Source organism: Equus przewalskii, chromosome 20 (assembly GCF_037783145.1).
Source record: "Equus przewalskii isolate Varuska chromosome 20, EquPr2, whole genome shotgun sequence".
NCBI classification, from domain to species: domain Eukaryota; kingdom Metazoa; phylum Chordata; class Mammalia; order Perissodactyla; family Equidae; genus Equus; species Equus przewalskii.
In genome coordinates, this window is record NC_091850.1 from 29277390 (window position 1) to 29301637 (window position 24248).

The following is a 24248-nucleotide window of genomic DNA, read 5'->3' on the forward strand; positions in this document are numbered from 1 at the left end:
AAATTATTGTACCTCCCTGGTGCTCCTGGTAGACCCTAGACTCACTATACTCATTTCAGAGTAAGGTGATCAATTCAAGTGTAGGCTCAAGCTATTTCAGACTAGAGTGTGAACAGAGCTCACTTTAAAAGAAGCACAAGACAAAAATCTAAACTTACAAAGCCAATAAATTGATTGTCTGGGGTGAGTTTTCCTTTAAAGAAAGATTCTGCTTCTTATGAAGTCATTTATTGCAGGTTTATTTTAAAGAGTTCACCTCCAACCTTTGAACATACACACTAGAGAGTTTCACAAGAACAGCCATTTTTCTGTGTAGTTCTATATGTGTCCCTATACTTACTTATATGTCCCCATCACAGTAGGCATTCAAGAACTGTTTAAGAGTTGGCAAACTACGGCCAAGGGGCTAAGTTTGGCCCACCACCTGTTTTTGTAAATAAAGTTTGAATAAGCATGGCTGCCCTGGTGCTCCAACAGCAGAGCTGAATAGCCGAGACACAAACTGTGTGGCACACAAAGCATAAAATATTTACCATCTGGTCCTCTAGAGAAAAAGTCTGCTGAGCCCTTGTTTAATGGAGAAAATAGTTACTTTCTCAGTGTGTTTAAAATAGGATTCTATTTGTGAAAAGCTGATTGCCACACAACATTTTAGGAACATACGGTACATGCAAACCACACTGGTACCTACATACACAGGGCAGAAGCCTGAGACAACGACAGAGATAATTCAGACTCTCCCTAAACTTGCCTGTCCATCAAAATTGTTCCCAGTATGGCCTCATGATTAAAGCAGTGGTGTTTGTTAAGCCTGGCTGACTTCTTGGTAGTCGTTGTTTACTTAAGCCAGCATCAGTGTTTGAAGGTACAGGTTGATAGCAGTCCTGTCAACAGACAGACAATGCTTCCTGAAGAACATACTTCAACTTCAGTTTTCTAATGAATTACCTAACCTGAATTCAGGCCATAAAACACCACTCCTTTGATTCATAGTGGTTCTCTTTTGGAAAAAACTCACAAGACTGCAATTATAAGGTACTGAGTACAGAGATGCTAAGTGGACAGTGAGTTATGAACCTCTGTTTGATTCACTGTTATTGAGTAGAATTGGTTCTATGGGCTTGCAAAATGGCTAAATTAAGAAAAATGAACAACATCCTGGAGTGTGTAAAACAGAGAATCTTAGAAAGCTGCATGAGTTCGTCTCATCATTACACTTATTGTGACAATCTCATAAAATGAGAAAAGAGGAGGAGGGGCATTTGTACCAGTCACTGGAAGCCTCTCTTCAGGGCTGAGGCAGATCCAGCAACAGAGTTGGGGAGCCCTGGTTACAATGTCACCCTCCAGACTACAAACTCAAGGGATATTTCAGAGCAAGAAGCCAAGTGAGCAGGACATAATCTATCTCCTCCATCTTCCAAGGCCTTCTTTTGGTATTTTCAAACACCTTCCAAACAGTATAAAGAGTCACAATTTTGTTCATCAGATAATAGTTTGTGTCCTTGTTTCTAATCTTGTTTTGAAAGCTTGGTTAGAAAATCATAAGCCCAATTCACAAACTTGGTACGTTTTGTCCATTGAGCTGAATATCCTTTTAAGAAAACTATAATTGTAAATTCCCATGAACCAAATAAGAGTTCCAGGAGAAATCACAAATTATATCTATCCACCAACACAGATCTCATAAATTGCTTACATTTTCTCACTCCATGGGTGAGTAATTGGGTCATGTCTCTTTAAATTCTCTTGTTTATCATTTAAGTGGACTATCATTTTGATTGTATCTCTTTCCTTTAGTTGTGAAGATGTAAAAGAACAAAGCCGAGACACAATATTTTGGTACAGCATGTGCTAGTTTGCTCAGGGGATTTCCACGAGTGTACTTACTCTCTTTGGGTGGGGCAGGAGACGCCGAAGGACCTCAGAGAGAAACCTAGATAAAGCGTGGGGAGCTGAAAGCAATGAGAAGGCTCGCTAGTCCTTCTAGAGATTATGGGGAAACAATGGGACCCTCTCTACTTTCTTCGCCTAGGTCTTGTTAGTCCTTTGGATACTTAGAAAAGCTGAGGAAGAATCACTTTGCTCCATCTATCCCCGCCATGAGAGACATTTACTATGTTGCTTTGTCATTACTGTCTATGAGAGAAGTGGAGCGATAAGAAAAGCAGATCAAGAAAGACGTTCAAGGCATCTGAGCCTCCCAGTGCGAAATCAGGATCCGAGCACTGGACTGTGAGCAGAGCAAATCCTCTGATGTGGCAGCTTGATTGGAGCAGACATCTTCTCCTTCTCTTCTCTCATCACTTCCTTTCATCACTACCTTTTCTCTTCCCTCTTTTGTATGTTGTCTTCCTTTAGTTTCATGAGTTCCTATGATGTGGTGAATCATAAAAAAGGAAAGGCATTGTATTGTTTCTTGTGTACGAGTAGACCTTGGAAGACTCCCAGTACCAGTTGATCGTTTCTTTCCTTTCTTCCTTTTTGTGGGATCATTCAGATCCTTTGTTAAACAGACGAATTCCCTGAAGAAGATTTTCTTTTGTCTTCATCCTGTAATAAGTTCTGTACCCTTCATCTATAACTGCTAGAGTCCTAAAGAGCTCAAAGAGCTGGCCTTTCAGCTGGCTTTGAGATTCCAGAATGTTAGAGTTGGGGAAGTGTGTGCCTCTGTATTTGATTGCTTGTTGTTTGTTTACTGGGTAAAAGTTCATCTTCAGAAGTCTCATGTTTTCTCTCTTTTTCCTAATCAGTAAGGACAAAGATTTTCCTGGGTAAATTCAGACTGAGCATCTTAAGTTATTACTAGTCTTCACTATCTGGACTCATCTCTCAGGAACAGAAATTTCATTTCCATCCTTGACAGAAATTATACAGTTATTAGAACAGCTAACAATGCATCGTGTCAGCACCCTTGGGAAACAAACTGTTTCAAGAGCAAAAGTATTTCTCTGAGTCAGTTTTTAGATAAAGCTTATAAAATAGCCCTTAAGCACTTAGTAATTTGTCTTAAATGAGAGAAATCGAAAAGTCACTCACCTTGAGATTCAATATTGAAGGACAATAAAATGAAACAACCACCACAACAATATTAATAATAGGCAGTATATGTTGCTATAGCAATATCCTGGGAAAACCTGATATTTGAAAAATACTCAAAAAGTTCCATAGCACATTCTATGAAGTCTGTATCAACTGTCCCCCTCCTACGGTCACTTACCTTCTTTAGTTAACAGTTAGATTTTATCCATAAAGTGGAAAATGATCTTGGGCCCTTGGCTTCTGCTGGAAAAAAGAAATCCAGGCCAGCTCAGTGGAGTGACTGGGGATCCCCACGAGCTATGGCAAATGAGAAATAAAGACATCCAAGGGTTTCCAGTCAGTGAGGACAGTTGTAGGAAACTCCAACATTGCTCTAGTCATAAATGAATGGTCTTCAGCATCTTCAGTGTGTGCTGAGTCAGTCCCTAGGGCTTTAAGGGGGAGTCCCAGCATCGCAGTTTCATTTCCAGGAGCACAATATTTTCCTTGTTGTGGCTCTTCTTTCATTTCCCTTTCCTCCTTACTCCACATCTTCAACCCCACGCCTTGCTGTCATCTGTGTTTTTTCTGGGCAAAGTTTGAAATGTCATAGCTGTTTTGCCTTGATAAGATTTTAGTCTCTCTTTAGATGCAACGAAAAATGGAATCTTTGAGTGCCAACCGTTCCCTCTTTGCTGAAGACATTTCTGACAGAAAGCAAGTAGTTTGATGTCAGGACATGCTCAAATTTTGATAAAACTGTGAACAAGAGTATTTTTCCTTGGGGAATGTGGTATGCCCTCTGACAAGGGCTGCAGATCCCTGCGTTTCTCTGGGCAGCTGGAGCAGTTGTGGGTCTATCTGCAGCTCAGAGTCTCCCTCTCAGGCCTTTCCCAGCAGGGAGTTCACGGCAGGCTCCTGCTCACAACTCCAGTATCAGACACAACGCCCCACAGTGTTTGTGAGAAAAGTCTGGATTACGTGACACCATCCTGGGCCCTGGCTTATGACTGCACAGATTCCCTTGCCTGAGGGTGAGCTCCTATCCTCCAGCAGAACACTTTCTGAGGGACTGCAGTGCTGATTGCAATGCCTGTATCCAAACCCAGACAACTGGGAAAGTTAGCAAGAGCCCTCGATTCTACTCCATACATTTCTCCCGCCCTCTTAGAACCTGGCACCTCTGTGAATATTGGGTCCCCAATAAAAGCATTGGTGTCCGATAATTTCCCAAGCTAAACATGCAAAGTCAACATTAAAAGTGGCCCTGAGTGATACTCTCCACGGAATTGCCACAAAGAAGCAGCACATGTTTCTAAAAGAGAAGGAGTAAATAGTCTGTCCATTGCCAGACTAATGATCCTGGGCTAAGTTTTTAAGATACATTGTCACTTTCAGAAACTTTCCAAGAAAATGAGAAAGTGCTGCCTACTTTTGCTTACCCATATGTAAACCTTTTTGCATTTACTTACTACTCTCAAGAAACTTTGGAACTTCATAGATTATTTTGTTTTATTGATTATTGTTTTATTGATTATTTTGTTATTATTCTACGTATTAGTTCGGCTATGCTGCTGATACAAGGAGACCCAGAAATACAGTGGCTCTAACAAAGATGCACCTTTATTGCTCTCTCATAGTAGATGATCCATGGCAAGTAGGCAGCTCCATGAGTTCATTCACTTGGGAATCCAGCCTACTCCTTCCTTTCCCAGGGTGTTGCTCTTAACTACATATTTGAGGTTGGCTTGCCAGCACCTTGAGCTCATTCCAGTCCTTGGGAACTAGTGCAACAAGCAAGTGAGAAGAAATCAGTTTCCTTTTTAAGGATATGATCTGAAAATCATGTATATCATTTCTACTCTTATCCTGTTGTCCACAAAGTGGTCACCATGGCCACTTTAGCAGTAAGGAAGAAAAGAAAATGTAGTCTGAAAGGGAGTAGCTGTGCCCAACTAAACTGGAGGTTTTGTTATTAAAAGAAAGAAGAGGAGAATGAATGTTGGGGAAAACAAGTAGCCTCTGCAAGAGTTGTGAGCTCAGTAGTTATTCAAAAGGATGTAGCATGAAGAACATAGGCAGTTGTAGCTAGCTCCACCTGTGGGAGGAGAGAGTAGGCATTTTATTTGGAGATTAAAGGATGTGAAAAGACCTCTCAGGTGAGTGGACCTAGATCTGGGCTGGGCGGAGCTTGCACTTGGCCATTGGGAAAGTAAGACTTTTCATACCAGGGCCATTTTCTGTGATCTCAGAGCTCTGATCCCAAGAGGCTTTAAAAAAAATAAAAACTCTAAAGTTAAGTTTCCAAATCAGAGTACCCCATGAATCTCCTGAGACTCTAAGCAATCCATGGGGGTAAAAGGTGTTCTTTTATTAGACTCACAAAAGGGACTGTGACTCAAAATTTTAAATTCCAGTACTTTGTCCCAGGGGGGTTGGGAGGAATGATGCCAAAGCAGTTGAGCTGTCATCATAGGGACCAGGGCATATGAGAGACCCAGGCAGCTGTGTCTGAGACTCTTGATTTGAGTTTCCATGTTTTGAGACACTGCAGGACCCTGGCCAGCTCTCTCACCTCAATCTTGGCAGGTGACAGGACGTATGTCCAGCTGTGCAACTCAGGTGTTGAGTATTTGTGCTGGTCTCTACTTCCCTACTCAGGAGCACATGGGAGCAGGTTGTCCTTTCTTAGTCTATCCCCAGTGGCTGGAGGGAGGTTGGCCTTGCTCCTAGGGATGCTTCTTATCATTTTCTTCTTTCTAAGCCCTACTGTGCTTTTTCCAAAGCAACTCTCTTCCCCTCTACAAACAGCATAGTGTATTCCATAACTCTGCCCAAGTCATGCGCTTTCTTAGCTAAACTCTCTTCTACTGCCAAAAGCAGAAAGGAGGGGATTTATTTCTGCTAAATGCAGAATTATAAATGTGGCAGGGGCAGGCAGGGAACTTTAGACTTGTACCAGTGCACATCCTGTACTTGTTTTTTTCACTGAAAGGGCCCTGAGTTTCTCCAGTTCATTATGGGAAGCTGAATTTTGCCTGCACTGATCATTTTACAATGTCTTCTACAAAGGCAAAATCCTGTTTTAAGTAAAATTTCAGGTCATTCTGGGCAGTGTTTTGTGCCCACGTTTTCAGAGTCCTTCATAAAGGTCTTACAGGGCACCAAAGGATCTAGGAGGGAAGAGGAGGCTGAGACAGCATGCTGTGGGTCTAGCTCCAGCATGGTGATGTTTTGGAAAGATTAATCACTGTCCCCTCCCTGCCTCTACTCATGGGTTTTCCTTCCCTCTTTTGTTCTTCTCATCTCCCACTCCTCATATAAGAGCCACACATTCTTGACTCAGGGAAGAAAGATGCCACTTGAAAGTACTGAAGAAAAGAGTCTGAACCTTAGAGGTAGTCAAAAAGAAAAGTGGCAAAAATAGGGGCACAAAAGAGAGGATGCTCAACTCCTCTGCCCTCTCAAATACCACTCCCATCATCCCTCAGACTAGAAAAGGATTCATATTAGGGGAGAAGAGAATGGAGAGAAGGGATGAGAAAAGAGGCCATGTTCTCATGCCAAGAGGGGGCCACTGGGGGAGCTCTGGTGGGAAGTCATGGAGCCCACAGTTGCAAACCATGTGCCAACACCTAGGACCTCCTTGCAAGGTGAACCAGAGCCCCATCTCTCCACTCTGGGGACCCTACACAACATCATAACCCAGAGCTCCTCTAGCCATCCTGCCCATGGGGCCAGTGAGGATTTCACTTCAACTCAGCCATCAATTTCCCCTTTGACTGCCCAACAGGGACGATGCTCTCATATGTCTTTTCCCCAACAAAGTTTCAGGTGATTGTTAAATCCCAAGAAGAAAAGTACTGCCTTGGACATTCAGATGGGGCTGGAAGTAGGAAAAAGAAAACCCCCTTCTCCTTAATCCCGCCATGGATCTGTCTTTGAGGGGCTGAAGGAACGAATGTGAGAGTACTCTGAGTCAGGAAAATGGTAACCTTCCTCCTGCTTATAATCTGTTTTATAGTGTAGTTCTATGTGTAAGCTTTTGTTTGGAAAATAAATGAGTTCTACTGCTTAAAATTTAAAAATCTCCGAATTCTAGTGGATAGGGCATGGACTTGGAACACACCTGAGTTCCAATTCTATCCCTACCAGTGCCTCTCACCTGCACTTTCCTAATCTGCAAAGTGGAAGAGTAATGTTTATTTCGAGGGTCACTCTGTGGTTGATGTATGGGTTCAGTGCCTGTCACATAGATATTTGGTGCATGTAAGTCTTCTCCACCATCTGCTTTCATCAAGAGGATAGCAAATATGGCAAATGACATTGCAAAACGTTAAGCCATGTGTCTCTCCTCCCGTTAACTTTTCCCTGTGAACCTCTCCCAGCAGGTCTCCATTGCCCCAAGTGAAAATTGTGATACTAGAAAATAAAGATCAGATTCCTGGGTTTCCATTTCAAAAGCCACACTCTGTAAGATAGGGAAGATTTGGAACAATTGTTTATCAGGTAAGACTCATTCTCCCTTCCCTACCTCATCCTAAGCCAATCCAGTACACACACTCTGTCTCTCTCACTCATAACTAGCTAAAGCTTCCAACTGGGGAAGGGGAGGGGAAAAGAAAGAATCAGAGAGGAAAACAGAGAGTTGAGTGATAATGGACACTTATGAGAAGGAGCCCAGCATCCTAACACCTCTCTTCACTGAGATATAAACCCAAGGAGAGAGAGAAGTTCCCTAGATAGGCTTGAGGGCTACAAGAGTAGAGGGGACCTGTGCTTCACTTCTCATTTGCATGCTGGGAGGTGGCCATCCCCAGGTTTCCCTAAATAACCGGAGACTGGAGGACAGAGTAGAGATGGCTGCCAAGGGTGCCTAAGCAGAAAGGCTTGAGCTGGTCTCACAGAGTCCCTGTGTGCCCCAAAGCCCCAGGGAGAAGCCTGAGGTTTTTCTCAGCATTCCTGACAGTTGTGTGGACATGACACTAAGATGCTTTGGGGTGCGGGGCTGCTGTCCACAGATTCCACATGCTTGGGGGTGTTGGCGGTTAGGTAGGACCTCAGATGCCTCAGCAGATGCCGTTGTGGAGAGGTAACATGAGTGGAGTCTGGATGAAATAGCACATTCTAGAAGATGCCGGAGAGGGATAAAACACTTTTGGAGGACCACAGACTTAAGGCCCACATTACTCCCCTGATGACAGGACATCATGAAACCATCACTCATGTCAAACCCCAGACAAAACTAAAAGTCAATCATGGAAGAAGAGCAGAGAAAGGAGAAAAATCCCAAATGGATTAATGTAACTGAATTGTAGAATTTTAAAACTGGAAGTAGGGGAAAGTGTGCTTAGAAGATTATTTATTTGGATCCCCTCTTACTAGAGAGAATTAAATCAAGCCCTAGAGAAGTTTAACTGCTTGTCCAAAGAATTCGTTTCAGAAGTCCTGGAGCAATTTTATAGGTAGAGCTCTTTTACCTGCCACAGGTAGATGAGCTAGGATATTACCTAAAATTAGTGTGGCTCTGTGAGAGGTTCTATAAAACAAGAGACCTCTGATGAGCTCAGATGAGCCCTGAATGCCCAGTTCACTCTACAGCAATTTGTCTTTTTCCCTGTCCATGCAGAGACTGCACTGTTTTTTCAGCCTCAGAGAATGCTCAGGTGTGCAAGAAATGCGATCCTTTATTTCTATAACTCAATTTTGTTTTTCCCTTGAGTCCCTATTCTACCAGCAGTGAAAAACTTGACCTTGCCAATTCACAATAAAATTCATATGTTTAAATGACAGTTGGATCCCGTGCTTAACTATGGTCTGCGTTTCAGGAGATGGCGTGTCTAAAGGAAATCAAATCTGGTGGAAGACACTACATTCTCTTAAAGCTTAGAGAAGATCTGTAGCTTTCCCCAAATTCCCAAGAGGTCTGTGACTTCAAAGATGTTAAGAATGTCTGGCTTGAAGTGGGGGTGGGGGTTGGGGGCAGAGGTTGGACACAAAGAGGTCAGGCCAAGGACTCACTCAGTAGTTTCTCACTCCCTGACTCTAGAATTTCCTTTCCAGTGGTTCTCAATGCTGGCTAAACATCGGACCTACCTGTGGATCATGTAAGTCTTAGGCTGCCCAGTCCAACCCCAGAGTTACTGCCTCAACATCTGCCAGGATGGGGCTGAGGAGTCGCTGGAGATTCTGGATGTGGGAGTGATGGAGAACCACTGCCTTTCTCTCTCTGCCACAGCCCCACCAACTCCTTCCACCAGGCTGAGCTGTGGTTGCACCTTCTACCACTGACCCCAAGTGGGGCTGCTTCTGGCTTCTCCCTATCCTCAACAACATGCTTCACATCCCTTTGTCTCTTGGTTTAGTAGAATTGGACTTTTTCAAAGGGATCTTAAGTGGGAAATATTTTTTTAAAAGGAGTTAGGTAGCATAGTTTTCTTTTCCTTATTTAGATTTCCTAATAGGGTCTAATAAGCAATCGACTAATAGCCACTCAACTCAAATTGCTTTCCCTTGCCCCCCTTGGATCTGACTGGCAAGCATCCCTGCCATACCTCATCTTCCTTGAAAGTCATTCCTACCTGTTTTCATTCCTCTGGTAATGGCCAAGCCTCTCCCCACTCAACCCCACTCCCAAAACAAACTCCTTCTAAAGAAGATTTAGAGCAGCTATGTCCCCTCAGTGTTCCGGGAGTGCCTGAGCATAAGTATATACAGTCGGACATGTTGGAAAGCCTATTTTTGGAAAAGACTTTTTTTTTTCTCCTGCCTTCGCACTCTTATCTGAAATCCATTAATCATAAATATAAGGTTATTTTTTAGGCTCTCAATTCTATTCCATTCTACATATCTATCCTTGAGTCAGTACTACACTGTCTTTATTACTACAGCTTTGTAATAAGTTTTGAAATCAGAAAGTGTGAGTCCTCCAGCTTTGTTCTTTTTTTCAATTGTTTTGGCTATTTTGGATCCGTTACATTTCCATATGAATTTTGGGATCGGCTTGCCAATTTCTACAAATAAGGAGGCTGGATTCTGATAGGACTACATTGAATCTGAAGATCAATTTGGGGAATATTGACATCTTAACAACATTGAGTCTTCCAATACATTAATACAGGGTGTTTCCCACTTTAAAGCTTTCATTAATTTCTTTCAACAATAGTTTGTAGTTTTCAGTGTACAAGTCTTACAATGTTTTTTATTAAATTTATTCCTAAGTATTTTAATCTCTTTGATGCTCTTGTAAATGAATTTGTTTTCTTGATTTCCTTTTTGTAATGCTAATCTCTTGTGTATAAAAGTAGAATTGCTTTTAGAATATTGATCTTTTATCCTACAATTTTCTTGAACTCATTTATTCGTTGTAATATGTTTTATGTTCTCGTATGTTTCTTAGGATTTTCTATATAGAAAATCATGTCATTTGTGAATAGAGAGTTTTACTTTTTTTCTTTCCAATCTGGAACACTTTTATTTCTTTTACCTGACTAATTGCCTTGGTTAAAATCTCCAGCACAATGCTGCATAGAACTGGCGAGAGCAGCAACCTTGTCTTTTTCCTGATTTGGGGGAGGAAGCATTCAGTCTTTCATCATTAAACACCATGTTAGCTGTGGGTTTTTCTCCGATGCCCTTTATCAGGTTGAGGAATTGCCTTCCTATCCTATCCTATACTTTGTTGAGTATTTTAATGATGAAATCATGTTGTATTTGTCAAATGCTTTTTCTGCATCTATTGAGGTTATTATGTGTGTTTTGTCCTTTATTTTCCTAACGTGGTATTACCTTCATTAATTTTCATATGTTAAACTAACCTTCCATTCCTTGGTTGTGGCCTTATTATGTTGCTGGAGTCAAGTTTGCTAGTAGTTTATTGAGGACTTTTGTGTCTATATTTATACACAACATTGATCTGTAGTTTTCTTGTGATGTCTTTGGTTTTGGTGTGGGGTAGTGCTGGCATCATAGAATAAATTGGAAAGTCTTTCATCTTCTATTTTTTTGGAAGAATTTGTGAAGAGTTAGCATTAAATCTTTAAATATTTGATAAAATTTATCAGTGAAGCCATCTAGGCCTGGGCTTTTCATTGTGGGGAGTTTTAAAATTATAAATTCAACCTCTTTATTTGTTTAGGGTTATTCAGATTTTCTATTTCTTCTTGAGTCAATTTTTGCAATTTGTGTCTTCCTAGGAATTTGCCCATCATCTAGATTACCTCATTTGTTGGCATTCCGTTGTTTATAGTATTCATTATAATCCTTTTTATTATTGTAAGATCAACAGTGATGTCTCTTCTTGCATTCTTGATTTTAGCAATTTGAATCTTCTCTCTTTTTTCTTGGTCTGTCTAGTTAAATGTTTGCACAAATTTTGTTGATCTCTTCAAAAGTCTTTCTAATTTACCACAGGTATATATTTTTAAGAAAATCATAGAGAGGAGAGAAAAGGGGAGGGAGTACCTTGGTGAGAATATCCTTTATAGTAAAGCCCCATTGTGAAACCTGAGTGGGAAAAGTACTACTAACACAAGCGTCATACTTTAGCATTCTAGCGTGGTTAGTAGAATCACAGCACAGATACAGGAAGAGATGAATCATAGTTCAGATGATAGGATTTGAAGACTGCATGTTGTTCATGGGACTCCAGAGAGATTGGTAAAAACTCTCTCATTTCTCATTCAGTGACGAGCTCACAGATGTGTACAGGGGACGGTGCTCTCTCCTCTTTGAAACTGTGTTTTATTTCAAGGTAGCTACATGTGTAGAGGAAAACATTCGACTAATAGGACACTGAGGTGCTCTTTTTGGGTCTGAGAAGACCCAAATTGGACAAGATTAGTGTGTAGCTGAACAAAGAGTGGCTGGCTTTCCAAGGTCACGGTTAGAGGCATGGGTGGTCACATGTGGCTAAAAACCAAGGTTTAGAATTGGTGGACAGTTGACTAGCTTTGCTTTATTTAAGAAAAGAAACGGCTGATGTGTGTATGGAGGGGGAAATATGGGCATGGATGCAGAGAGCTTGAGTAGCTGAGAAGAGAAGGGGGTGAGGGATGAAGGAGAGAGGGACACTGAGCTAATTGGCAACTGCCATATGGCATAGACCTTTGGGTAAATTGAGAGTCTTAGGCTATGTTATGGTGTGTTGTACCACATAATAGCTCTGCTCCAAATTCCCAAGAAATCTGCAGAAAATTTATATTTGTTATAAGTGCCTTTACTGTGTGTGTATATGTATGTGTGTTTAACATGACTAGTTTTAGACTGGCTGTACAGCAAGAACAAGGTTATGAAAGGTACGCGAAGGTTTTCATAGAGCTCTAGGCCTCTGTAGAGGTCCTCAGGGGACATTGCTACAGGGTGGCAATGGCACCACCTGCTTCCTCTATAATCACTACAGGTCCTTTGTTAATTTTAAGTATATTGCAACAACTTTTAAAATTTCACTTTGAAGAGAAAATTTCTCTCTCTCTCTCTTTTTTTTTTTTTGAGGAAAATTAGCCCTGAGCTAACATCCACCACCAGCCCTCCTCTTTTTGCTGAGGAAGATTGGCCCTGACCTAGCATTCCTGCCCATCTTCCTCTATTTTTATATCTGGGAGACCTGCCACAGCATGGCTTGATGAGCGGTGCGGGTCCAAACCGTCAAACCTCGGGCTGCCGAAGCAGGGCTCATGAACTTAACTACTATGCCCCCAAAAATTTCACTCTTGAGAGCTTTTGACTGAAATACATGGAACTGGATGGTCTTTAAAATCATTTCTGCAGAATTACAGAGTAAATGTAAACAGATTAAATAAAGAAATCAGAAGATACATATGACCTTTTGAATTTTCTAGCAGTTTTGTTATTAGCAATAGGTTAAGGGCGAAACAGACGGGGGGGGGGCAGTGAAAACTTAAGAAGTGACATTTTCAAGTCTTGAAGAGGCAAAATTTCCTTCTGCACCCTCTTAATCCTGTCCCTTAATTCTTTCGTCTTCCTTCTTTGTCTAACAGAAGCTTTGGCACTGCCTTTATCTTCCTTTGCATTTTCTCTTGTTATTTGAAGTGAAACTCAGGAAGTACGGCAGTACCCGTGACCTGTTAAATGGATCCAAGAAGGTAAAACTCAGCTGTCCTCTCTTGCTTTGACTATGGTGTTTAATCTATTCTGTCGTAGGCTGTGTGCTAAGAAAGAAGAGACAATAATAACAGCCTTGTATGATGGAAGCTTCTCATAACTCACTCTTCAGATTAACCAATGGTCTCTGCTTCCTCTGTAAACACACTAATAGTGATGGCACGATGACAACCCAAGGCACACTGCTCGGTGCAGTTGTTTATTTACCAAAGATAAACTGTATTTGTCTGCAAGCTTGTTTGTGTCAGATGTACTTGTCATCATAATTACACAGGTTAGTTAAATACTACATGAACTAATGAACTGTTAATATAATAGAAAAATTATTTCTATGAAGACACATTTGAATTATTTGAAACAAACATTGATTCATTCATTGCATTGAAATCTTGCTATCAAGTTTGGTGTGAGACCATTGCTAATGTTCGGTAAGAAAAAAATCACAAACATCTGAACGTGCTCTTCACTCAATTTCATAGGTATCATTAGATTTTTAGTCCATTTAAAAGAAATAGAAACTGGAAATTGTTGGATGAGGCTTTATGAGTTACGTGGAAAACAACAACAAACTCCAATAAGAGGACTTATACTCAAAAAAAAAAAAGCCTGTAGTATTGTATGAAGATATTGGTAAAATGAATACACATTAATTTAAGTCAAAAATGTTTAGGTTGTGATTTTTTTAATGATTTTACTCTTTATTCTATTATCCGGAGTTAACTGATTCCTTCCCTCTCCTGATAGGATAGGAAAGCTTCTGTAGTAATAGTTTTGGCTGTTGCTTACTTTGTGCAGGCATCTATCATTTTATTTATGCCTCACCACAACACTTTTCAAGGTAGTATTAGTCCCATGTTGCAGATGAAGTATCTAAAACTTAGGAGGATTAAAAGACTTACTCAAAATTATATAACTAGAGCATTGTAGCAAGAGATAAATAAAGGAATAAATTGGAAAATGAAACTCTTTTCTAGACAAACTTCTTAAATTGTAAAACTCACTCATTCATTTTTTTATTACATTGAATAAAAATTGGGAATCAGATCTCAAGAATATGCAGATTTAAAAGTACATCTGCTCTCAACTTGGAAGGATAAGGCAACTAAAACATAACCAGAATACCACATGGAAAAGGCTAAGTGCCATTTGAGAGGTACGGATCACATCAGAGAGAAGTTGTAGGATGATGGAGAGAAACTGGCCGTGCAATCCACTCCTCTGAGTCTCGGTTTTCTAATTAAAAAAATGCATATAATAATGTCTTTGTGAAGATATGAGCTTAAAGCATTTAGCAGGAACCTGGTATATTACAGGTTAGCAAATTGTGGCTATGATTGCTGGTGGGACCATCAGATCTGCTTTCTTTGCTCTTCTCTGCACCAAAGGTTGGTTTGCTATTTGGCTCCCTTTGTTTGATTCCTTGCAAACCTGGGATCTTTCTACTCAATCTCCAAAGCCAGGCAGTTCAAATAAAAGCAGGGAAATTAATCTTTGGAGGTCAATCCCACAACATGCTGAGCTTTTTGCCTTTCAGCCTCCTGTTCTGGTGCTGTGGAGAGGCAGCCCTTGAGTGACGTCTCCCAGTTAACCTGGTCCTAGGAGGTTGGAGGAGATGAGCAACCAGGAAAGAAGGAACAAAGCTGCTCGCTCTCCAAACGATTTTAAAAAACTCATCTTCCTGATGGAAGGAGGGTTTAAAGTAAGCAGTCTTCTCTACAATTTGCATTTATTTCAACATTTTATGGTAGACAAATATTCCTTATACTGATCTTTCCTTCATACTTTATGTTTTTATTTGTCCCTCAGTTGATGAAAAAAAGATGTTTTTCATTGTCTGTTTTCCTGTCATAGACATAGGTGTTTTTTTTCCCTTTGTGTTCCCATCGATTTTGGTTCGCTGTTGCTCAGAATGTTTTCTCCTTTTTGGTCATCACAATGACATTTCATCACTGCACTTCACATTTGCAAATAAACTGAGAAATGGGATCTAAAAGTATATATTTCTATGTTTAATGTTATAGTTATTTGGAAATTTAAAATTTCATCACATGGAAAATTAAATTTAAAAATTTAGTCAAGAAAATAAAGAAGAATGTCAGAAGGATGTCCTTAATGCTAACCACCGACTCCAAAGATTCATTGAACTTGAGTCGTCTCATTTCTTCAAAAGTTTAGTCATAAAGCATCACTTTCAGTCTTTCTCTGATTAACACTGAAAAAAGAAACCGGTGCCACTACACTTTTCCCTCAACTTTCTAGGTAGATGTTTTGCAATTACAAGAAATGTTTGTTTATGAAGCAATTGAGGGAATGACTATGATGCAAAATAAGAATCCATTATGAATGCCAGCAGGTAATTGGGAATTGCTTCACTGTAATGGAGGTGAAGGTGGGAGGGTGTAAATCATGAGTACTTTTATCAAAAGAAAAGTCTGAAAGTTCTGAATGGTGAAAGGAAAGAACCCCAGGCAGGAGAGACAAATACAGTGCATAGTAGGAAAGCTACAGTGAAAAAGCAATCCACCCAAGGGCTGCATTGCAGTTGAGGGAAGAACAGCTCTTACTAGGCTTAAAATTGGCAATAGCTCATAACAGAGCCAAGCGAGTAAATGCATGTGAGGAGGCTCTCTATACTTCGTCATCATCATCATCATCATCATCATCTCTAACGCATGCTGAGCACCTTGTTTTATTTCATTTAATTATAACAACAACTTTATTTAGTAGGAAACTGAGACTTTGAGATGTTAAATAACCTGCCCAAGGCCACACTGCTATTTTAGGGAGGATTCGAGTCTGTATGATTCCAAACTCATCTTCTTTCCTGCTACCTTAATCTGCCCCATGAACACAATTTAGAGATATGTACCTTAGAAAGAGTCAACCTCTACAAGTTAGTTTAGACCTAGATAAAGCTCTCCTAAAACCATCTCAGAGAGAGAAAATTCCTCAATCCTATCTCAGAGAAAGAGACTCCATAAGCTACTTCTACTCCAATACTGGATGGTTCTCCTTTACTGAACAGGTACACGCTTTAGTTGTCCCTCAGCTGCATTCCCATAGCCTCGTGGGTGCTCAGGGTAATTTGGAGTAGTGACCTGTTTATTAGTCAGTGTCCTTCACTAAGTGGGGATTTCCTGAAAGGAATCTTGATGTCTTGCCCGTATTGCCATCATAGCACCTAGTACACAGTTGGTACTCAGTAAATATTGAGACAATGAATGCATGGGTGAGTATTTGTAGTATTGGTTGTGAAGTAGGAGTCACAGAATCATAGTCATATGGAGTTTCATTAGAGGTCTTCTAGTTCCATTCCTCATACAAACTTGCTGAATAAAGAAAGCTTCAAAGTTAGGCTAATTCCTTCATGCAGTAGTATAGGTTCAATTTCTTTTGTTGAGGTCAGGAAAGATCAAGAATTGCTACTCATGGGTTTTCCGAGGAGCCTTCACATACATGGAGGACATGATTAAATGATATGCAAATCTCAAATCCTGTATGTTTTCTTCCTGCATCATCTCCCAACCCTGTAGCTATCTGACTGGTTCTTCGAAGTCTCTCCGAGTTCGTCTTCTCCTGCTTAGTTTAAGATCACAAAATAGGGTTTGGAATGCCAGCAAAAGTCTGTCATCACTGACTCTCCTGAGAGCCCTACCATATTTGCTATAATCTGGAAAATACTCCTGCACCTTCCTTGAGGGCAAATGTATATATCGATACTATCTCAGAGAAACAATCAGGAAAAGAAGAATCTTTCAAGTTTTTTAGGGACAAGGTAGCTTCTTATTTAAAATTTCCAAGTATGAAAATGGGTTAAATTCAGATTTAAAGAGAAGATTGAATTAGTTAATCAATCTGGCCTAATATGCCCTCGCATGCTTATTTCAATTCCCCATGAAAGCAAGCCACAGTCTTAACCACGTTTTTGTCCATCTTTCTCCCTCTTTGGTCTCTTCCCCTTTTTGTTGCAGATAACGCACAACTGGCTTGGTTCTGATTGGCTACAACTATTCCCGTCTTTGTTATCTTGTGATGAGTTATTATGTCAAAGATGCAATATCTTAATCATTGCAGGCAGCATCTTGATGTTTCCTCATGATTTACCAACAGACTTGCTGAACAACAACAAAAAGTGTTCAGGTAGGAAACTTTAAAGAGATTAGGTTTTCCTGTTTACTTAGTTTAGACAACAGTTCTATCTTGACACACTGGCTTTTATATTTGTGATGCACCAGAAGTTGATTTTGTTTTGGACACTTTGAAGTAGTGGTGCAATATGAGACTGAGTTCCGATGAGTAGGATTAGATCTTGTTTCCCAGGCAATAAAAACATTAAAAAAAAAACCTGAGCCAATTTTGAATCGAAATTGAAAGGATTCCACACACTCCTCTTCTGCTTGGTTTCTGAAGTCCAGTTCATCCTAACTCCTTTATCTCTATAGACTTGTTAGCTTTTGAGCTGTTAGCTGATACATGGTCTACGTCAGCACTTTGGGCCAGAACCTTGTTGGTATCAATTTTTGCTTACGGATGCAAATTGTTCTTGAGCAAATTGTGGGAACAAAGAGCTATGTTTAATCTGACACTCTGCTTGTGGTTTATAGGTGTTAAAAACATTTTCTCCAATAAGGGAACACCCAAAATACATGTAATTAGCACTTTGGCAATTATATAATAAAACTGAATGGATGGACGATTTATCTGGGTAATTCTAGAACTTACAAATACTACATCTCAGAAAGCTTGATTTAGTGCCATTTTGAGTTGTCTTAAAAAAAGAATATTTTATGAGCATCAGTGTTCAGTATCAAAAATGTGATATCCAGGTAATGTCTTACATGATAGTCAAAAAGCCTGCCAGATAATTTGATCAAGTCCTGCAAACAGCTTTTTAATTCAGAGATTTAAAAAAAAATCATTCAGATATGAGTCATCAGTCTAGTAAGATGAATTAAACTGGTCACTAAAGAGGCGGTAAAAGTTGACTAAAGGAGCAGTTTGGTTCTTAATGAATCATTAAGAATACTCGAGGAGAAAAACGAGGAACATGAGAAAAGATGTCGCTATCTGATTAGCAGAACAGAATAGGATTTTGTAGTAGCATTTTCTGTCATTTTGCTCCTGTCTGTTTGAAAAGGCAGTTCCATAATGATTTTAATTCATGTTCCTTCTCAATAAGTGTTTCAGAGAAACCGTATATCATTGGAAACAGGTCAGCCAGTGTTGGTAAGTAAATTGCAATTGTGCAACACATTCCCATCAAAGTAGGTCAGGTCAGTGTCCTGCAAAGCACAATTCTACTTGTGTAAGAAGGAGTTCAGCTCTCATAATAAAAATCTATGTGACATTTGAAAACAAGGAGGGAAAAAGTTCAAGTCACATAGCCCTCCTTCCTAAGTGATGAAATATGAGTTACAATCCATTCTATGGGTAGAATGACAAGACGAGGAAGTCAGGCTTCAAGCCAGGAGAAAAACAAATAGACAACAACAGTAACAGTAAAAATTGCCTTTAAAGCAAGCTATCTTTATTGTGGCACCAAATTGCTTCATAACTCCTGTAAATTAGGTCAACCAGAGGGATGTTTAATTAGGTACTATCAATAAGTAAAACACTTCCTAGGTCAAAACATGATCAAAAAGACAGACAAAAAAACCTGAAAGGGTATGATTAAGAACAACTTATTTGGGGCCGCCTCATGGTGTAGTGGTTAAGTTTGGTGCTCTGCTTTGGCGGCCTGGGGTTTGCTGGTTCAGATCCTGGGTGCAGACCTACACACCACTGATCAAGCCATGCTGTGGCAGCATCCCACATAGACGAACCAGAAGGACTTACAACTAGGATATACAACTACGTACTGGGGCTTTGGGGAGGAAAAAAAAGAGAGGAAGATCAGCAACAGATATTAGCTCAGGGCCAATCTTCCTCAGGAAAAAGCATACCTTTAAAAAAGAAAAAAAGAGCAACTTCTTTTACAAGTACTTACAATTGCCTTAGAACCAACTACATTCATATGTGAATTTGATATTGTTTTTATTGCCTGCAATTCATCAAATCTAGATGACATTAATTGTAAGGTTCATTCCCATTTCAGAGATGTTAACTTGTGGGGAAAAAAAGTCCTTGTGAAAAATGTCCTTAGATCAAGAAGCCCTTAGGTCATCTTAGTTCCTGTCAATGCATGTCTTTGATATTTGTAGGTGATAGAATTATACTGCTTGGAGAATATTATATTGCTTATTCTTGTCCTTAAATTAGAAGGATTCTCTATGAAATCATACAAATTAGTATGTACCATGCTATAAAGTTATGAGCCAGAGGGCAGCCAAGTTGCAAAGCACATGACTGTGTGCCAAGTCTTATGTCTCATCATGGGGGTCACTCCCCATCCATGGATCATCCTATATCCCTCAGCAATACTATTGGGCTGCATTTCCAGGAAGCAGCAAGGGGTCTAGAACTCTGAGTTTCCAATTGACTTTAGTGTTCTTAAGGTGCTGGGGAGGAGGCAGAGTGGACTTTATCTGCCTGATGGCTTCTTAACACACCGAGGCTAATGCCTTTTTGGGGAACCGTGGGCCTGGACACTTACTGCCCCATGGCAATTCCAAACTGGCCTAGGAGGGGAAGTTATGATGGATCAGAGGTTATGGTTCTTCCAAATGCTTTGGTCATGGCCCCCACCATCTTATTCATACACGCTTGGGAACTCCTTGTTTATTTGGAGGATGGCATTTGGTCCCACAGATAAAGGTGAGAGGGGTACAAAGTTGTTTTCCAAGGAAGGATAAATGTTTACACCTGGTTGGCATGTGAAGCCCTTAGAATACCAACTTTTGCAGACTCGCCTTAAAAAACCATAAGTAAACAGTACATCACCCATCAACACTATTGTGAGAAAAGTTAAGGCAGGTGACAAGAAAAATGAGGCAAAGAAGGTTGTCTTTGTCCTAACCCATGGCTAGAACTTTCTTTTAAGTAGGAACCGTCTCAGAAAAGAAGGAAGGAGATAGCAGATGTCTGGATGTCTCAGTTCTTTTCAATTTGCCAAAAAATAAACACTTTGAGTGATGATAACTGAATATATTAGATTACATATTTGTTTAGGTCTAATCACTTTGCTGTCAGAGTCAAATTAAAATCTTTTCTGTATTTTACAAGGAGAAAGAGCTAGAAACCTATACTCCATTTCTGAAATGGTTAAAGCCTTGCCCTGGACTATAAAACCAGGACTGTGGCTTGGAAACAAGCTTTGATGTTATCTGAAGATCTTCAAAACAGAATGCAAGTGTGGCCATATTTTTTTCTAGCTGATCTGTTGTACGCGTGTTGTAGGTGTCTGTCTGATTGCACTCAGATGTGGCTAAGTGGTGGGGAGGAAAAAATAATGTTTCTTAACTCTGTGGATAAAAAGACTTCAAATTAGGTGCATCTCACAGGCTTTGGTAATCTGCCCCACATTCTGCACCACGATGTGGGATAGATACTGCTAATTTGGTGTTTATTTCTTCCGGGAAAACAAGCTTTGAAGAGAATGCTGTTACAAATAGGTGGCAATTTCTGAGCTATATGAAGAGAAATTGGTGGTAGCTCTCAGTGAAGACCTCAAGGGGACTTAATCACAGTTACGGGGACTACTCTTATGAGCAATGATTTTTGGAATCCCAACTCATCTCCTCCCTGGCCAATATTGAGATATTAATATTCACTTTCATTTTTTAAAATTTTTCTGCAGCGGGCAACCAAACTAGGAGGTACCGTGTAGGCACCCAGGAGCTAGGAAAGTATTCTCAAACATTCATCCCAAAGTCATTTCAAGCAAGTTAAGAGAAGACCATGTTCTGAGAACATTAAAGTCTTACGTTTTATCTTAAAATGTATGTATAGTTTCTTCTTGAGGCCATACATAGGTGTCTGTTTAATATAAAAATAAGGTTTCTCCAATTTCTTTATGCATAAACATACTTACGCACACATAAAATTTTACATGAATATGATAAGATCATCCATACTATTTTAAACACAATTTTCTTTTTTTTGTTTGCTCTTTTCACCTACAATCACCTTCTCATTAATAATTTAGTGTGTATCTTCTCATATTTTTCTATGTGCTCATAGAATCATATATAGCGTATACACGCATGTAGATACACTACACACACACATGTAAGTCTACACATACATATGCATTTAGTTTTTTTTGTCTTTTATTTTGCAAAAATAGGATCATATAATATACACTTCACTGAATCTGGCTTTACTCATTCAACAATACCTTGTGGAAATTTCTCTAGATCAACTAGTTACCTCTGAAGTCTTTCCTTCTCTCTCTCTTCTTTTTTTTAAATGACTGCACAGTGCCCCATGGTATGGATATATCCCAATTAATTCAATTATTCCCTATATGTGGGCATTTTTCCCCACATATTTCCACTGCAATAAACATAGGGGTAAGGGGCACACATGTACAGTGATGGATGGCAACTAGCTGTTGGTAGTGAACACAATGCAGCCTATACAGAAGCCGAAATATAATGATGTATGCCTGAAATTTGCACAATCTTGTAAACCAACGTGACTTCAATAAAATAATAAAAAAACACACATATATGTATATTATATATGCATATCATTATATGTATATCATTATATATATGATGATGCTTTCCTCTGGGCTAGATCCTCAAGAATGAGATTTCTAGGTTGAAGACTTCAAATATTTTTAATCTGAATAAATATTGTAAGATTGCTTTCCAAAAAGCATGTACTAATTCACATTTCTACCCGGATGTATTAGAGTAAATATAATATTCTAAATACTTGTTATTCAATGTGTGATCTATGGGCCACCAACTTTGACATCACCTGGGACCTTGTTAGAAATGCAGAATCTTAACCCTACTCAAGACTTAATGAATCAGAATCTGCATTTTAATAAGATCCCTGGGTGATTCAAACATACTTTACCATTTGAAAGTCACTGTTTTAAATCACTTGCAATCTATGTAAATTGGGAGGGGGTTTATTTATCAAACATCTTCTCTGGAAGGATAATTAAGCAATTAGTAATAGTAGTTGACTCTGCGGTTGAGCCTTGTGGGCCTGGCAGACAGGTCTGAGGTGGAAACTTGCTTTTCACCATATATTCACGTAACCTTTCACTTTTCCGTGTGTGTGTATTATCTATTTAGAAAACTTTTAAGAGCAGCTTCCTGCAAATAGAATGATTACTTTCCACCTTCAAATCTCCAAGGAGATGGCAGCCTTGTGGTTCCACGTGTAATCTTCACACACCACTGCCGACTTTGTCATGCTAGTATACTCCAGTTTAAAAAGTGTAGTTGGAAAGGAAAATTCTCCAAGCCACACAGCCTGCTTTTTGAGGATATGAAAATGTAATAATGTCAATGGGGTTTTGTCTGACATAGGGAACATCTGACAGGGCAGACAGAGTGAGTCAATGTCATAGGGCACCTTCGAACTTTGTCTGCAACATGCCTGTAATTTGAACTGTGATCATAATCCCAGTGTTAAATTTGTAATACGAGTTCCCCACACCAGAAAACTGCATTAATAATGTTACGACAGATTCAACCTCACATGTTTCTTGTGAATCAGTGAGCTGGCAAGCAGGTTTGGAACATCTCAGTTTCAGAGTCCACACTGGATCTGCTGACACCAAGATGCCTGGAGATTTGAAGGAGTAGGGTAGGCAGTTTTGCCTTTTAAGGTTAGAAATGGAGCATCCTCACCACACTGATGCTTCCTGAAAATCTTCCCAAGGCAAGAATCCTCCTCTACCCCAGTGATCCATCATATATACAACTTATTCTTAGGAAACATTTCATGCAGGCTAAATTGAAAATTTATAGAACTTCTAAACAGACTCTGAAGGTTAAACTATATGAATCTTTTAAATCTAGTTTCTCCAGGTACTGCCAGCTTATGGGTCTAAATGGCTTTAGAAGATAGACATTTAGAGCAATAATTCAAACTTCTCTTGCCCATGAACCCACACATTCTCTCAGGACCGCTGGCCTCTGAAAAATCTTGTCCAAGTATTTTAGGGAATCTTTGGGAGGTTTGAGGTCATTCTCATGTATACTCACAAACAAATAAGGTTGGCCACCAAAGAATCTTTCATTTCTTACCTTTCATTGACTTTGCCACCTTCCTCTCGGCATCACCGCTCCTGCCAGGATTTTTCTTTTCTGCAGAATATCTTCTTTTTCCTAGTAGGCATCTATTTCCAGCTGCATCTGGGATACTGGAGTCCTAGCTTGTGAGTGGGGTGGAGGGGATCAGAGCTGCCTGACACTCTTCTGGATGGGAGGAAAGAACTTAGTCTATCTTTAGTGTTATTCTCTCTAGAGGTACCGTGTCTGAGGGTTTTAGTGAAACAGCCCTTTAGCATTTGCTTACAGCCTTCTCTCTCCTGAGGCCACGGGCAAGAGAGGGCTTTGCCAGAAGACCAATCCAAGTAACACAAAACACATTGCGGCCAGGATATTGTTACTGAATCTAGCTTGTCCAGCTCCTTCCATCCTCAAGGTACATTTTGTCTTAGGATTTTATCTTCTGCATAGGGGCTTCTGAGCCCCAGATTAGGTTTATGTGGGGGTTCCTGCAACACACCCAGCAGAAACTCTAGGTTCATGAGAACTAATGGTTTATTGCTTGTATTTCTCCGGGCCCTAGTACCTAAATAAGGGGGTTCTGAGGCTAAGGAGATACCATCTACTCAACTCTTAAGGAGCTTCCGGGGGCAGAGGGCCAGCCAGTTGTTCAGTCTTTGGCTCCATGGCAAGGCCAGTCCTACCTAGACCTCAGCCACTTCTTCTTTTTCTCTCTAGCATAGAAATGGAGCTCAGTTCCATCCTGTGAGAGAAAGAGCAGCACTCATTGCCTCACAGGAAAGTTAAGGGAGAGGAGATTGTTCTCCATACTCAGGTCCATGATTCCTCAGAGCTGCTGCCCATGTGCAGCTCTGCTGTGAGGATATTTGGTGTTGGTGGGTGGATGCTGGGACAGAAGTGAGGGACGAGAGGATGGGAGGAAAACAAGGGGAGTGCCTTCACCCAGAGGGCCCCAAGAATCACTAATAA

General features: G+C 40.1%; 1 long non-coding RNA gene across 3 annotated transcripts in view; it reads left to right on the forward strand.

Annotated features, from left to right (window-relative positions):
• LOC103545399 (uncharacterized) overlaps positions 1-24248 on the forward strand; it is a 61572-nt gene that overhangs the window by 19194 nt on the left and 18130 nt on the right. The window contains exon 2 of one of the 3 annotated variants that reach the window (XR_011530410.1): positions 7410-7530. The exons of 1 other annotated variant lie outside the window; for it this stretch is intronic. This is a non-coding gene — a long non-coding RNA (uncharacterized lncRNA). Of the gene's footprint in view, positions 1-7409; positions 7531-17114; positions 17284-24248 lie in introns of those variants that run through there. One more of the 3 variants, XR_011530409.1, reaches the window with a different exon arrangement.